The following is a 14,249-nucleotide window of genomic DNA, read 5'->3' as shown; positions in this document are numbered from 1 at the left end:
TTGGGCCTCATTACTCAGCAGGAAAATACCTTGCCTACTTGACTATGTGGCCCCCTGCCTACGTGACTATGCCTCTTAGCAGAAGGTATCTTGTTTGAACAGGCGACAAGTGTCACACCCTAAAAGCCAAGCGGTTAGTTCTCCTATCTATCTCTTAAGGGAGGGGACTCTCCAGGGCAGGGGTCTTTCATTCCCCCCTTTTTCTTTAACATGGATAGAATCCTATATCCATTAGGTATATTGATCTAATGGGTCAGTTAGCTTAACTGATTGATATTGTTGAGTTAGTACCATGGCTTGGATAAGTGATATTCTGTCTTTTACAAATTGGGTTAACCTGTTAATAATACATGGCCCAAAAGTTAGAATTAATATTAAGATTATTATGGGTCCTATTAAGGTGGTTATCAGAGAGGTTAACCAAGGTGAGCGGTTCCAAATTCCTTCATACCAAGATTGTTGGGATTTAAATTCCCTTTTGCGCTTATTCAGCCTTTCTTTTAATTTGTCTAGAGTTTCTGTTACCACTCCAGTCTCCTCCAGTTTATGGTGGGAGGGGGACATTAGGGCTTCAGGAACTAAGAGTTATTTGCCTCTGGAAATTTGTGTTATTGATAAGGTAACCTCCTTGTTTAGGTCTCTAGGACATCTTGTAGAGCAAGGGAGATTCCTGTTCTGCAGGATTGCGATCCCTGCAAGTTAACTATTTATCGTTTTATGGCGATCAGGGGTGCCTGAGGAATGCTACACATATGGAGGGGAGCGGGTGAAGAGGGGGTGCACGGCGCCAGCTTTTGCTTTGTCCTCAGCCAGCCTCCTGCTCCCTTATCATTCCCCCTGAACAATTTTGACCCTTTAAATCTTTAAGGTGGTTGAAGGTGGAAGGTCTCATCTTCTGTAATTTCTTCGTGCTGAATAGGGGCGTAGAGCTGTCCCTACCTGCTCGGGTCAATATTGATCAGGGTAGGAACGTATAGGGGAGTTACGAAAGGTAAAGGCAGCTGAATCCAGCGCTGACAGTGAAGAGGCGTCCTCGCGCGCAACAAGGATCGTCTGTCGTGGTGAAGTCATTGTAGCAATGGGAGTCTCGGCACCAAGTAGAGAAACATGGAACAAAGCAACATATTAAGGTTAATAAGATGATAAGAATGAGAAGCCCGAAAAGGAGATTTGGCCATAGTCCTCCTTCAAACCAGGAACTTAACCATTTACTGAGAGAGAGAGAAGGATCTTGTAGGGCCTTAATTTGGGTATTTATATCTTTTATCAGGCCTGTGACATTTTTGTGATAGTCTGGAATGTACACACAACATTCTGTCTTGATAATTGCACATGTGCCACCCTGGGCTGCTGTCAGGACATCTAATGCCATCCTATTTTATAGGACTGCCTTGAGTATTTGTGAGACTTCGGTATTAAGTAGGGAGATGCTGTTCAGTGAGTCAGTCGTATTTTTCTTAAATCTGGACAAATAGAGTAAGCAAGATCAATAACCTCTTTTGCTCTATAGAGAAAGAAGTACAGGTCAGGTTCAGGCATACAGGTAACTAGGTTTAAAGTTTGACAAGTTTTAAGTATTATTTCTGGCATATCTGTTAGTGTAGCCCAGTATTTAATAAGTCGGCCTCCATCATCCATTGGTGGCCTTTGGCTTCTAAGACAAATCTGGACCCGATGTGACATCATTAAAGTCAGGGACTGTTCCCTAGTGAGCTTTGAGGCTCCTTTATGAGGGCTGCTCTAGGTTTTGCTAAAGCATCTATTTGCAATTGCAACTCAACAGAGGTGGCCTCTAGGATAAATATGACTAAGGGATGAAGCCAATAAGACGACCTTGGAGTGGTCCAGGCTTAACAATATCCTGATTACAGAGGATCACTGGCAAGTGAGAAAATTTGTCAAGAGATAAGGGGAGTTCCCCATGCATCATTCAATCCACTCATAAAGAAAGTGGGGTCATCCATTATCTCCACAAGTCCATAGTTAATCCTATGGAGTGCGACAGGTTGGCTTTTAGGCAATTTCATTATTCCAGTTGTTTAATCATGTGCCGTAGGGTCTGCTAATATCCCCACAAAACAGTAAGATCGACTAAAGAATCTATTGTGTAACTTCTCTGAAGTTTACCTCAAATTGTTTAGCTTAGGTAAACAACATTTAAAGACAATCAAATCTAGAATTTAACATCCATAAAGGTGTGTTACTAAAACAATTTTTCTCTCTAAAATAACCCTCATTTACAGAGATAGCCAAATCAGGACTAAGCACTTGTGAAACAAGTCCAGTTTTAACAAACTTGGCCCATTATTTACATAAGCTCAGCAAGAACAGTGAGTGTGATCAATAGATCTTTTAGAATCTGCTTTGCTGGAATTTCTTATGAGCAATCTCTAGGTTGAACTTTTAGTAGCCTCTCCGGGCCAGAAGCCAAGCCCTGTACTTGCCATCAGTCATGCCTGCAATACCTTTGGGCGAATTCCTTTTCCCAGACTGCACCTACCAAGGAGTGACATTCTTTACTCACCTGGTGAGGCTGCTGGGAACTCTGTAAGCAAGGTATCAGGCCAACAGTCCCAAGGGGCTTTATGGCTCCAGGTTTCATAAAGTCAACCTTAGTTCCTTTAAACTGTCTGGTCATATCTGTGTCTTTTCAAATATGACATCCCAGTCAAAGCCTTGGTAAAATAACCAGTTTCCAATGGTGTCCTGTTACAAGGAGAACAGATTCTTATTGAACTTATGCAAATGACTGATTGCCATGGAAGAATGCTTACTGAGACCTTTTGGTTTCAGAGGGTTCAGATAGAGAGAAAAGCTTGAATGCTTTGAGCACTTTTACAAATGAGCACTTTTACATCTCTATAAGTTAGAGATAAGTAGGAGGAAGTATCCCTAGTCTGGAAGAGCAAACATTAGAGAGAACCAGCAATGTTTAAAGTAAGAGACACAACATTATAATCTTTTAGTTCATTTAGTCCCATGTTACTAATTCTGGTGAATGCGGCTTTAGTCAGTTTTGGAAATTCTTACCCATTAAAAATTTGAGATAGACAATTAACCATCAGTTTAGTCATTTCTTTGCTAACAAATTTTAACAAGTAACACAAGCTTATCTGACCTTCAGTAAACTTTGATATGATAGAATAAAAGCTTCACATTTACTGCTGTTAGCTTCAAAGACAGATCTTATCTTAATTAAACCAACAAACTTAACTTAGTTCCAATAGTGATTTATGTTTCACCTGGGCCCACTCCATTTTGAATGTTTACCTGAGACATGCGTGGGAAGATCTGGAGTGGGGAGTGTTAGGTCCAGGGGCTGCTCTTCTTGCTCCTTGACAGTGGAAAGAGAAGGAGCTGTGGTGCATGATCTAGAGGCTAGTCATGCAGGCTGCATGCACCTTGGTGCAGAAACAGAAGGGGAAAACAGGAAACAAAGTGCTGCCAGGAGGCAGAGAAGGGATTCCCGGTTTTAGAGCTCATAAGCCCCAACAGAGGAGCAGACACCATGCTTTCCCATCAGCCAGGGGGGAGGGGTTAGGCAGTCCAAGTCAGGCCAGAGAACACAGGGAAACTTCCCCGAAACAAAGAGTTTCGGCAGCTGCTTGGGAATATTCCCTATAGTCTCTGTCTCGAGTTAGACCCACCCCAGTTGGCTCCAGTTATAGCCATTAACACGGGAAGTGAGTGAGGGAGAAGCCCCCACATCTATTAGGAGTAACAGAGAGAATAAAGCCAGAATCCCCTTTGTTAGGGATGGCCCAGCAACCTGGGTTTACTAGAAGAAGGCTTATTTACGTAATTATCATCGAATATGTCAGGAGAAAGTTTCCTAGCTGACTCATTTGGGCAAACACATTCCGCAAAAGCCCCTTAGTCTGGGGTCCCTGATCGAAGACCCACTCTTTGACCTGCAAAATAACATTAATGTTAAAGGTCCCCTCTGTGGGCCATTCAGCCTTGAAGGTGGGCCATTCAGAGGTGCAGAGAGTCTGCCATTTTCTTCTTTTGACTTCCACCGATAAGTTGTTGGCTCGGTTCTGAACATCTTTCCAGTGACCTAGAGTGAGGCTTAGAGGGGTGGTGAATGTTTGCCCCATCTCAGAGTTAAAAATAACACCAAAGACAATGAGTAGGACACACAGAACAAATAACAAAAAGGACGCTGCGCGATTTCGGCGTAACACCAACAGGATGGTTTCAGACGGCCGCGTGGAACTACGAGTTTCCTCTGCGGCCCACAGACGGACGTATCCCTCGGATACTTGTGGGGCCCCAAAGGACCGGGCCCCTATGATCCTTGGGCCGTCCCCCAGGGTGACAGGGGAGGAGTTTCAGGTTTCAGATGGCCGCGAGGTGGAGCTATTGACCTTAGTATTTATTTTTCCCTCCCAATGTACGATGTCGCAGACAAGGGGAGGGGGATCTTTCAGGTGCTGTCCTGCTCGCGTCCCTCGCGGGAGCTTAGGAGCGTCTTGGCTAAGGTCTATCCGTATGAACCCCGGACCAGGCTACTCCAAGGAGTAGATGACCGTTATGCCGTATGACGTTCCGCGAGAATCAGGGTGCAGCCCACTCAGACTCCGTAGCCGAAGCCGTGGAGCCGCACGAACACATTCATACAATCAGGCACTCCTCAGATTCAAACGGGTTAGACACCCTCCCATAAGCAGAATGTGATCTTAATCAAGGCGCAATGTGAAAGACACATAAAACAATTAACGAGCCGGCAAAGACAAAAACCTTGCGGTGCACCGTACAGATTCCACTGGCCTACAGAAGGAGTCTCGAGACCTCCTCTCAGTGGACAGATTCCGTCCAGGGCCGAGGGGTTCCTCTGGAACGGACAGACGGTTTTAACCCTCGGACAGATGAGGAGCCCCAAAAAATTGGGCCCCTCGACACCCTGGAGCGTCCTCCAGGGTCGGCAGGGGAGAAGTCCGAGCTCGTCAGCTCCTTCTCAAGCTGCCTACAGATACAGAGCCCCTACGCGTAGAGGTACAGTCCTATACGAGCGTATAGGCGGACCACGGCCGTACAAGATAGGAGACAGGAGCCGAAACGAGAACATAAAACAGAACAGAAACAGAAACAGAAACAGAACAGAAGCAGAAGAGGGCTGGCCAGCTATTTTACCTCCCGGTGGGAGTCCGTTGGATCCCTGGGCAGGAGTCCGATGGTCTCGGTGGAACCTCCAAATGAAAGACCCGCGGATCCCCTTACCCAAGAATCCAACACTGCCACTGGATGCAAACAGCAAGAGGTTTATTGGGACGCAGGTACCGGCGGGTGGTCGGCAGCTCCAGCTAACCGAGCACACCAACCGAGGGGAAAGCGGGGTTTTTTATAGATTGGCACAAACAGGTTTTGGGTGGGGTAGAGCTGATTGGCTGACAATTTGAACTTTTGAAAGAGGCACCCTCGGTGTTAGTGGATTGGTTTCGGGGGTCCGCGCGCGCGAAGGGGGAGTACATTTGAAAAAGCTTGTGCGCGCGAAGGGGGAGCAAGGAGGGGGGTTGGGCCTCATTACTCAGCAGGAAAATACCTTGCCTACTTGACTATGTGGCCCCCTGCCTACGTGACTATGCCTCTTAGCAGAAGGTATCTTGTTTGAACAGGCGACAAGTGTCACACCCTAAAAGCCAAGCGGTTAGTTCTCCTATCTATCTCTTAAGGGAGGGGACTCTCCAGGGCAGGGGTCTTTCAGTAACATGTTAGTTTCAGGTGTACGTAAGGATTCAACACTTGTATGTATTGTTCACGGATCACCGCAACATCTGTCACCATACACAGTTACAAACCGGAGCAGCAGTGTTTTGTTTTATTTTGTTTTTAAAGATTCTGTTAATTTATTCGAGAGGCAGCACGATAGGGAGGGACAGAGGGAGATGGAGGGCGAATCTCAGGTTGACTGGGCCCGGCATGTCTCACCGCCCAGGCAGGTGGATCACATGACCTGGAGATCCTGACCTCTTGGAAAACCCGAGTGGGTGGCCCAACCCACTGCGCCACCTAGTGGCCCCAGAGCAGTAGTGTTTTATTTTTATTTATTTATTTATTTTTAAAAAGATTTTATTTATTTATTTGACAGAGAGAGATCACAAATAGGCAGTGAGACAGACAGAGAGAGAGATGAGGAGAAGCAGGCTCCCTGCTGAGCAGAGGGCCCTATGCGGGACTCGATCCCAGGCCCCTGGGATCATGACCTGAGCCAAAGGTAGAGGCTTAACCCACTGAGCCACCCAGGCACCCCAGCAGTAGTGTTTTAAATGGCATAATAAGGTTTATGAAAATCCGGTCCCATGGAGACCACACCTGACTTGTAACTGACTGCCAGTGCTTCTACATCTTTTTTTCAGAGTCTCTATTGATTCGTTTTTCTCCTGATTATGGATCATATTTTCTTGCTTTTTGGCATGTCCAGAAGTTTTTTTGATTGGATGCATGAACATTGTAATTTGTACATGGTTCAATGTCGTTTTTAAGAGGGAAAGAGAAAATATTTGGTTAGAAAAATAGCAGTTTCTGAATATATGTATATGGTTTTAGAGCTTATATTTGCTTTCAGATCTAGAACAGAGAAGGAGTTAGAACTAGAAGGTAAAAATACAAAAGAAGAAAAAAGAAAAAATCCATTATTTCTTGCTATTCCATGAAAAGGAAAATTCATAGAGTTCATGAGATTGTGTATATGCGTGACTCTGAAGCTGAAATATTAACTTCTTAGCGCTACAAGGAGTGGCACACTTTGGGTTACAGGTTCTTCCACCTTGAGATATTCACCCCACGCAACTGAAGCCACCTAATGATGTCCTTGACAGCATAAAGATTCCTTTCACCTTAGACCTCAGAGAGCTCCAGTAGGCTTATGATAAAGAGAAACTGTCATGGTGATAAAAATGGACCCTGAAGGTAGCATTCAAATCTTCTAAACACTAGCTGTGATAAAATAATTATTAATATTAAAAATAAACACATGATAATAGGACATAGCATTAATTAACAATTGTAATGATTTCAAAGTTTGCCAAAGCAGTTTCTGGTACATGATTTCATATGGCCTTCACAGAGATCTTAAGATGGACACAGGACCCTTGCTCCTGCCTTTTGGACAGTGGAAGAGAGGTCAATATAGAATGAGATGCAGCTCACATGTTCAATGGCAGAGATAATGAGGGACAATGGGAGGGACAGTGTTCCTCAGGAGCATTCATTTCCAATCCTCCCGCACTGCTAAAGATGGCCCCTCTCTAACTTCAGAGCAGGGTCCTTTTGAGAAAAGTGGAAATGCTTTAATGTGTTTACCATTAACACTGGTTATTTCTGGGGTGTAAGATGTGAATAGTGGAGAGAGAAAGGCAATTTTTTACTTTATAAGACTTCATATCAGTTGAAATTTCTTAAATGAGGTTGTCATAAAGCATTTTTCATTAAAAAAAGGAGCAGTCTCTTCTGCTGCAGTCATAATAGAGAAAAGGGGTTGGATTTAGCCTACGAAGTTAGATGAAAAATTCAGAAAAAAAAAAAAAGAGAAAAAGAAACAATGTGCTTTGGACATCAGATAATAGGCAGCAGAGGACCCGGGAGAAGGAATACTAAGGAAGGGGTCCTTTTCACTGCCCTGGTTTCCCATCCAGAGAGGGATTCCAAAATGCAGGGCTGGGAGGGGAACCCAAAGGGAGCCTGGCAATCTCTCTGAGCAGAGAAAATGGAATTGAGAAATCGGAGGGGAAGGCCTAGTGGCTAGAATCCACAGAGCAGAGTACCAGAGGGCAGAGAATTGCACAGAAAGAGTTCTGGAGATGAGCAGAGGCCCCCTCCCCCACCCCACGCCTTCACCGGAATACTGGTCAAGTACATGCATATGAGGAAACTATCCAAGGCCAGAGAAAGAACCACTGGAAAGAAGCAGACGGAACAATTTCCCAGCTGCCTGGGAATAGTCGATATTTTGGGCAGCTGAAGAGGAAAAACCTGTAATTCCGGGGTGCGGGGGCCGGGTGGGACGGGCGGGAGGGGAGGGCAGGGAGAGGGACACTTGAGCTAGCAAGTAATGGACAGATATTCATGCTTTGACTGTGGTGATGGTCTCATAGGAGCATGCGTATGTGAAGCCCCATCAGACTGTATACTTGAAGTAGATATAGCTTATGGTCTTCAATCACACTTTAATAAAACTCTGAAAAACCAGGTTTCATTGCATAGTGTATTAGGAGGGAGGTTTGGGCTGATTATGATTTGTGATAGAACAAATAAATCTTTTATCTCCAATTCTAGTTTTTCTCCTTTCTTTTCTTTTCTTTTTTTTTTTTTTTTTTAAGATTTAATTTATTTGACAGAGAGAGATCACAAGTAGGCAGAGAGGCAGGCAGAAAGAGGGGAAACAGGCTCCCCACTGAACAACAGAGAGCCCAATCCCAGGCCCCTGAAATGTGAACAGAGCCGACGGCGGAGGCTTTAACCCACTGAGCCACCCAGGCGCCCTTCTCCTTTCATTTTTATCCGAAGTAAAATATCTTTGTTTTGAAAACCTAATATTAACACCTTATCGATGAACAAAGCATTCGTTTGTGAGGATACGTATGTCAAACACTACAAAACTAGGGCTAAAGAAATGAAGGAGATTCCCCAGGATTAGAAGGCTTGTGACTCCCCCGGAAGCCTGAAATCTCATACAACCTGCCAAACGGACCGTCATGATTCCTCCTGGCCCGCACCACTTTCGGAGTCTACTCTGCGTACCTCCCTGGAACGCGCAGCCCCAGCTCCCAGGTGCCCCGCCCCTGTCCGCTCAGGGAACCCGTAACGAGCCGCCCCGCCCCTTCTTCCCCTCCCCCCGGGGGCCAAGCGGAGCCCCATCGGATACTCTCTGCCAGGAGTATCCAACGCAGTCTTGAGAAACAGGGAGTCAGTGAGAACAGCATAGCTGGAAAGCCAGGTGAGCTCCAGGGCTCCATGGGAGGGGCGGATGGAGCAGAAAAACTGCTGGGCAGAGGACGACGCATAGAGCAGTCCGGAGGGGCAAGCCAAGAACGGTAAATACACAGGAACTCTGTTCCTGACCCAGGAAGAAGCTGCATGACAACTTTAAAGCCCCAGATGGCTTCCCGGAAAGTCTTCTTGCTTGGCCTTTAACTTGGGGAGCTTTTCTCCCTTGCAGGCAAGTGATTTGGGTGTGGCCTGATTAAATCTCTGTGACTGCAAACAACAGAAACCTGCTTCAGATCGGCTAGAGGTAAAAGGGCCATCGTGCATAAACCTGTGAGATGACTTAGAGGTAGGGCGCGTGGGCAGCTGGGCCTGAAGGAGGGCCTAGACCCAAAGCCGGAAAGCTCTGAGCAACCGGGCAGCTGGTCTCCCTTCTCGGACCAAGCGGTCTTGGATGTCCACCTCTGTCTGCACCCACGATTCCTGCTTCTCTCAGTCTGGCCTTTTCTGCCCTCTTTGTGCAAAGCCTGGGTTTACCTCACCTCAATTCCAGGAATGCACGGAAACTGAGTCAGCGACACCGAAACAGAGTCCCAGGAGGGAGATTCTGTTGAGCCTGGTTTGGTCCTGTGTCTGCCCCCCACACCCCACCATGACTGGGGTGCAGAGAACATGCAGCAAAAATGGCTTCTGGCTCTGCCTTCCCTCCCCCACAGAGGAGGAAGTGAGAGAAAGGCAGTGGTAAGGACCTGAGGAAATTCCTGGAAAGCTGTCTTCTCACTAAGTCAATGCCCAGGGTTTGCTTGGACACTTCTTTTGATTTTTATTTTAACTTAAGAGACACTTATAAGAAGTGTTGGGTTAGGGACTGCCAAGAACTGTTCTGAATACTGTGCAAACACTGACTTCTTGACTTAACAACAACCTTATGCAGCATATGTCACGACTATCCCTGAGTTATAGTGGGTGGGAATATCCTACTTCACATAGCAAAGCCAGTCCATTTTCGGGAAACTCTATTATAATCATTAGAAATGTTTTTCCTGGGGCCCCTGCGTGGCTCAGTGAGTTAAAGTCTTTACCTTCAGCTCAGGTCATGATCCCAAGATCCTGGGACGAGCCTCACATAGGGCTCTCTGCTCAACAGGGAGCCCGCTTCCTCCTCTCTCTCTGCCTGCCTCTCTGCCTATTTGTGATCTCTTTCTGTCAAATAAATAAATTAGAAAAAAAAAAAAGAAATGTTTTTCCTTATATGCAGTTCTAGTCGCTTTGGACTTGTCCTAGTTCATTTTCTGGGGTCTCTCAGAGGAATCTGTACCTTCTGCCAAGTGGCAGTCCTTCAGATATTTAAAAACTGGCACAACATCTCTCACGCAACTTAACCTGCTTAATATAGCACAGTCTCAAGTTCAGGAACAGCAACACCTAGGCCGATACTTACTGGTCGTGTGGCCTTGGGGCAAGCCTCTTACTCTCTTTAACCCCCAGGCTGTTTATCTATAACACAGAAACAATTACATAACCTTACCTCTCACACTTGTAGTGAGGTGGGTAGGTAGGGCCTCGGTGTCAAGGGATGATGGGCGGGGTGGGGGGTGGGAGGTTCTGGGGGGCATGATAAGGAAGGGACAGGGACAATAGGTGGGAATTGCCTGGCTCCCAAAGAGAAACCACCAGAAAAGCCCCTCTATTGCTCACTCCCTCACCCTCCCTTTTGCACAAGTTCATTTGCCTGTCAGCTCCACCATTTTCTCTGGTTTACCAAGACTTTCCCAGGCTGTTGTTTGGAATCATCTTTTGAGAGCTTAGTGATGCCTGTGCCTTTAAGTTTTGTATGTCCCTGTTTCCATTTGCTAGGCTTGCTGCAACAAAGTTCCACTCAAAGGGTTTTGCACTCAATTCCAGTGATGGAGGAAGAAAGTGCATCCTGGCACCAACAAGCAATTCTCCAGACAGTAGCCAGGTAGCTTACAATTTAATTCCATTCTGACACTGATAAGGCGGAAATGGTGTTAGATCCCACAGGTCAAGGGGTCAATCCTACAAGGCTCCCTGCCTCAACATCCTTCAGATGCCAGCAAGATTGTCAGATGCAAGTCCAGATTGTCACCCATGCTCCTGACTGACCAATAATCCCTTCAATGGCTTTCATTAATTTGTGAGAGCAGCTCACAGACCTTAGAAAAACATTTTACTCATTACCTCACTAGTTTATTATAAGTGAATAAAATTTTGAAATAGCCAGAGGGAAGAGATGCCCAGGGCAAAGTATGGGGAAGGGCACTGAGCTTCCATACCCTTTTCCAGAACACCAGTCTCTCAACTGGTGGTGTTGGGACCACCAACTCAGAAGTTCTCTGTACCCCATCCTCTTGGGTTTCTATGGAGGCTTCGTTACATAGGTATGATTAATTAAACCATTGGCCATCTGTGATCAATTCAACCTCCAACTGGTGTTCCTTTCCTGGATGTTAGGACTGACAGGATGAGGGACTGAAGGTTCCAATCCTCTGATTACATGGGTGGTTCCTTTGCTGCCCAGGCCCCATCCTTTTTTTTTTTTTTTTAAACATTTTTAATTTAAATTCAATTAATTAATATATAGTGTATTATTAGTTTCAGAGGTAGAGGTCGGTGATTCATCCGTCTTTTTTTTTTTTTAAGATTTTATTTATTTATTTGAGAGAGAGTGACAGAACCCGAGAAGGGGTAGGGTCAGAGGGAGAAGCAGACTCCCCGCTGAGTGGCTAGCCCAATGTGGGGCTGCATTTCAGGACCCTGAGATCATGACCTGAACTGAAAGCAGATGCTTAACTGACTGAGTCATTCAGGTGCCCCTCATGAGTCTTATATAATACCCAGTGCTCATTACATCACCCAATTCATCCATCCCTTCATCACCACCCCCCAGCAACTCTCAGTTTATTTCCTATGATTAAAAGCCTCTTATGGTTTGTCTCTCTCTCTGGTTTCATCTTGTTTTATTTTTTCCTCTCTTCCTTTATGATCCTCTGTTTTGTTTCTTAAATTCCACATATGAGTGAGATCATATGATAATTGTCTTTCTCTGATTGACTTATTTTGCTCAGCAGAATACCCTCTAGTTCCATCCATGTCATTGCAAATGTCACAATTTCATTTTTTGATGGCTGAGTGATATTCCATTGTGTGTATACACACACAGACACACGCACACACACACACACACACATCATATCTTCTTTATCCATTTGTCTGTTGATGGACATCTGGGCTCTTTCCATAGTTTGCCTATTGTAGAAATTGCTGCTATAAACATTGGGGTGCATGCCCTTCGAATCACTAAATTTGTATCTTTAGGGTAAATCCCCAGGAGTGCAATTGTTAGGTCATAGGGTAGCTCTATTTTCAAGTTTTTGAGGAACTTCCATACTGTTTTCCAGAGTCCAGCCCCCTTCCTTACAGTGTGGTCCTACAGTCTGCTAAGTCACGCCTATGTCCAGGGTGAACCACTAGCAGAAAGAGGCTTTACCTGGAAGGAATACCAGGGAGAACTTTTCATCCTGAAATTCACAACTCCTTGAAACGGTTGATGAGTGTGAAGATACGTTGGGACAGTCATGTGGTATCAAAGTCTCTCTGAATCTCTTGACACTTTGGGGCCACAATGGGAATGAAAGAACAGAAGCAGCAGCTACTGTCAGACACTGGGGGGGCTCTGGAGTGTGGAGCCTTGCATCTTGGCACTGGAACCGTCTTCCAACTAAAGAGGAAAAAGAAATTCCCACCAGATCTTTTCCTCATCATTTAGTTTTGGTTAATCTCCTCTCTCTTCTGTCTCATCAGCAAAAGTAATGTCAAGTTTTGCCAAAGACAGCAAAGTAGGAATGCATTACGTCAGCGGCACACAAAGCTCTCTTTTTACTTAGGTGCTGATCTTCCCTCTGATGGCAAGACCTATAGAGTCTGAAACAAAGGGGACTGGTGAGCAGGGAGGCTCTGCCGAAAGGTGGAGGAAGCAGAGGAGGATACATTTTTCCTCCTTTTCTCTAACATTTGTTTTCCTGGGCCTGCCCTGCCTCCTACCTCCCCTCAGCTCAGCTTGGGTGACATTCGCCAGCTGAATCCTGCTCTGTCCCTGTACAGACCTGTAGCCCTTTAACAGCAGGCTCACAAAGCCAGAAATAAGCTGGCTGAGTTCAAAACCCCAAGTGTCCATGGAGGCCCAGCTTCCTTTAAGCCCTTGATGTTGAGCCCTAATTTCTAAAATTGGTCACCTGCCTCCCTCCCTGTTCACCACTCCCCTTCATGGCTGGGCATGCCGCCTAAACTCCAGCCAGCTGGGCTGAGACAGGTAAGTCTTTCTTGGGCACACATTCCACCGGGGAACTTAAAGGCAGACCTGGGGGCCTGCAACTCTATGCATGGCCTCCCTACCCTGGGAAGAGAGCAGCTGGGCCCACCATGCTCCAAGTCTTGGTACATACATGCCCTGGGTTCTGGCTGCTACTGTACCACTCACAACATGGGCCCTTCCTGGACAGTGGCCCCTGTCTGACTTCAGCATGTCCGGATGCTGTTATGAGGTAAGCTTACCTTTCACTTCAGGGCCCATGCAAAACAGAGATGATTTGGGGCTCCTGGTTGGCTCAGTGGGTTAAGCCTCTGCCTTTGACTCAAGCCTGCTCCCCCACCCCACTCTCTGCCTACTTGTGATCTCTGTCAAATAAATAAATAAAATCTTTTAAAAAATTCTTAAAAAAAAAACAGAGAAGACTGAACATTAGTATTCTTTTGAACAGCTCAGAGATGTGAGTCATTTCCTACAGCAGTAACATTGCTCCTTGTTAATTCATAGATGGAGCAGGTGATTTTCGTCATCAAAATCTTATCTTGGAAGGGCCTGGGTGGCTCCATCAGTCAAGTGTCTGCCTTTGGCTTGGGTTGTGATCCCAGGGTCCTGGGATTGAGCCCCATGTTGGGCTGCATGCTCAGTGCGGAGTTTGTTTCTCCGTCTGCCCCTCCCTCTGCTCCTGTGCCCTCTCTCTTTCTCTCTATCACACACACACGTTCTCTCTCTCTCAAATACATAAATAAAATTAAAAAAAAAAAAAAGGAATCTTAACTTCGGACTCCAAAGAGAGCCCTGGGAACTGTGACTTTAACCCCAGAGCTGCCAATTTTTCGAAATTGCTACACTTCAGTTTGTGAGGTCTGGGTGAACCTGGGGAGGACATTATGAGGATGATGACAGCGATGGGAAAAAGAAATGAATTTGGAAGGCTAGAGCAGTAATATAGATAGGGGTCTAGTCAGTGGGCTCTGACGCTGTCTGGCATGTA

This window comes from Mustela erminea, chromosome 4 (genome assembly GCF_009829155.1).
Source record: "Mustela erminea isolate mMusErm1 chromosome 4, mMusErm1.Pri, whole genome shotgun sequence".
In the NCBI taxonomy this organism is placed as follows: domain Eukaryota; kingdom Metazoa; phylum Chordata; class Mammalia; order Carnivora; family Mustelidae; genus Mustela; species Mustela erminea.
The sequence above is the reverse complement of the archived record's forward strand: the minus strand, read 5'-3'. Positions refer to the sequence as shown.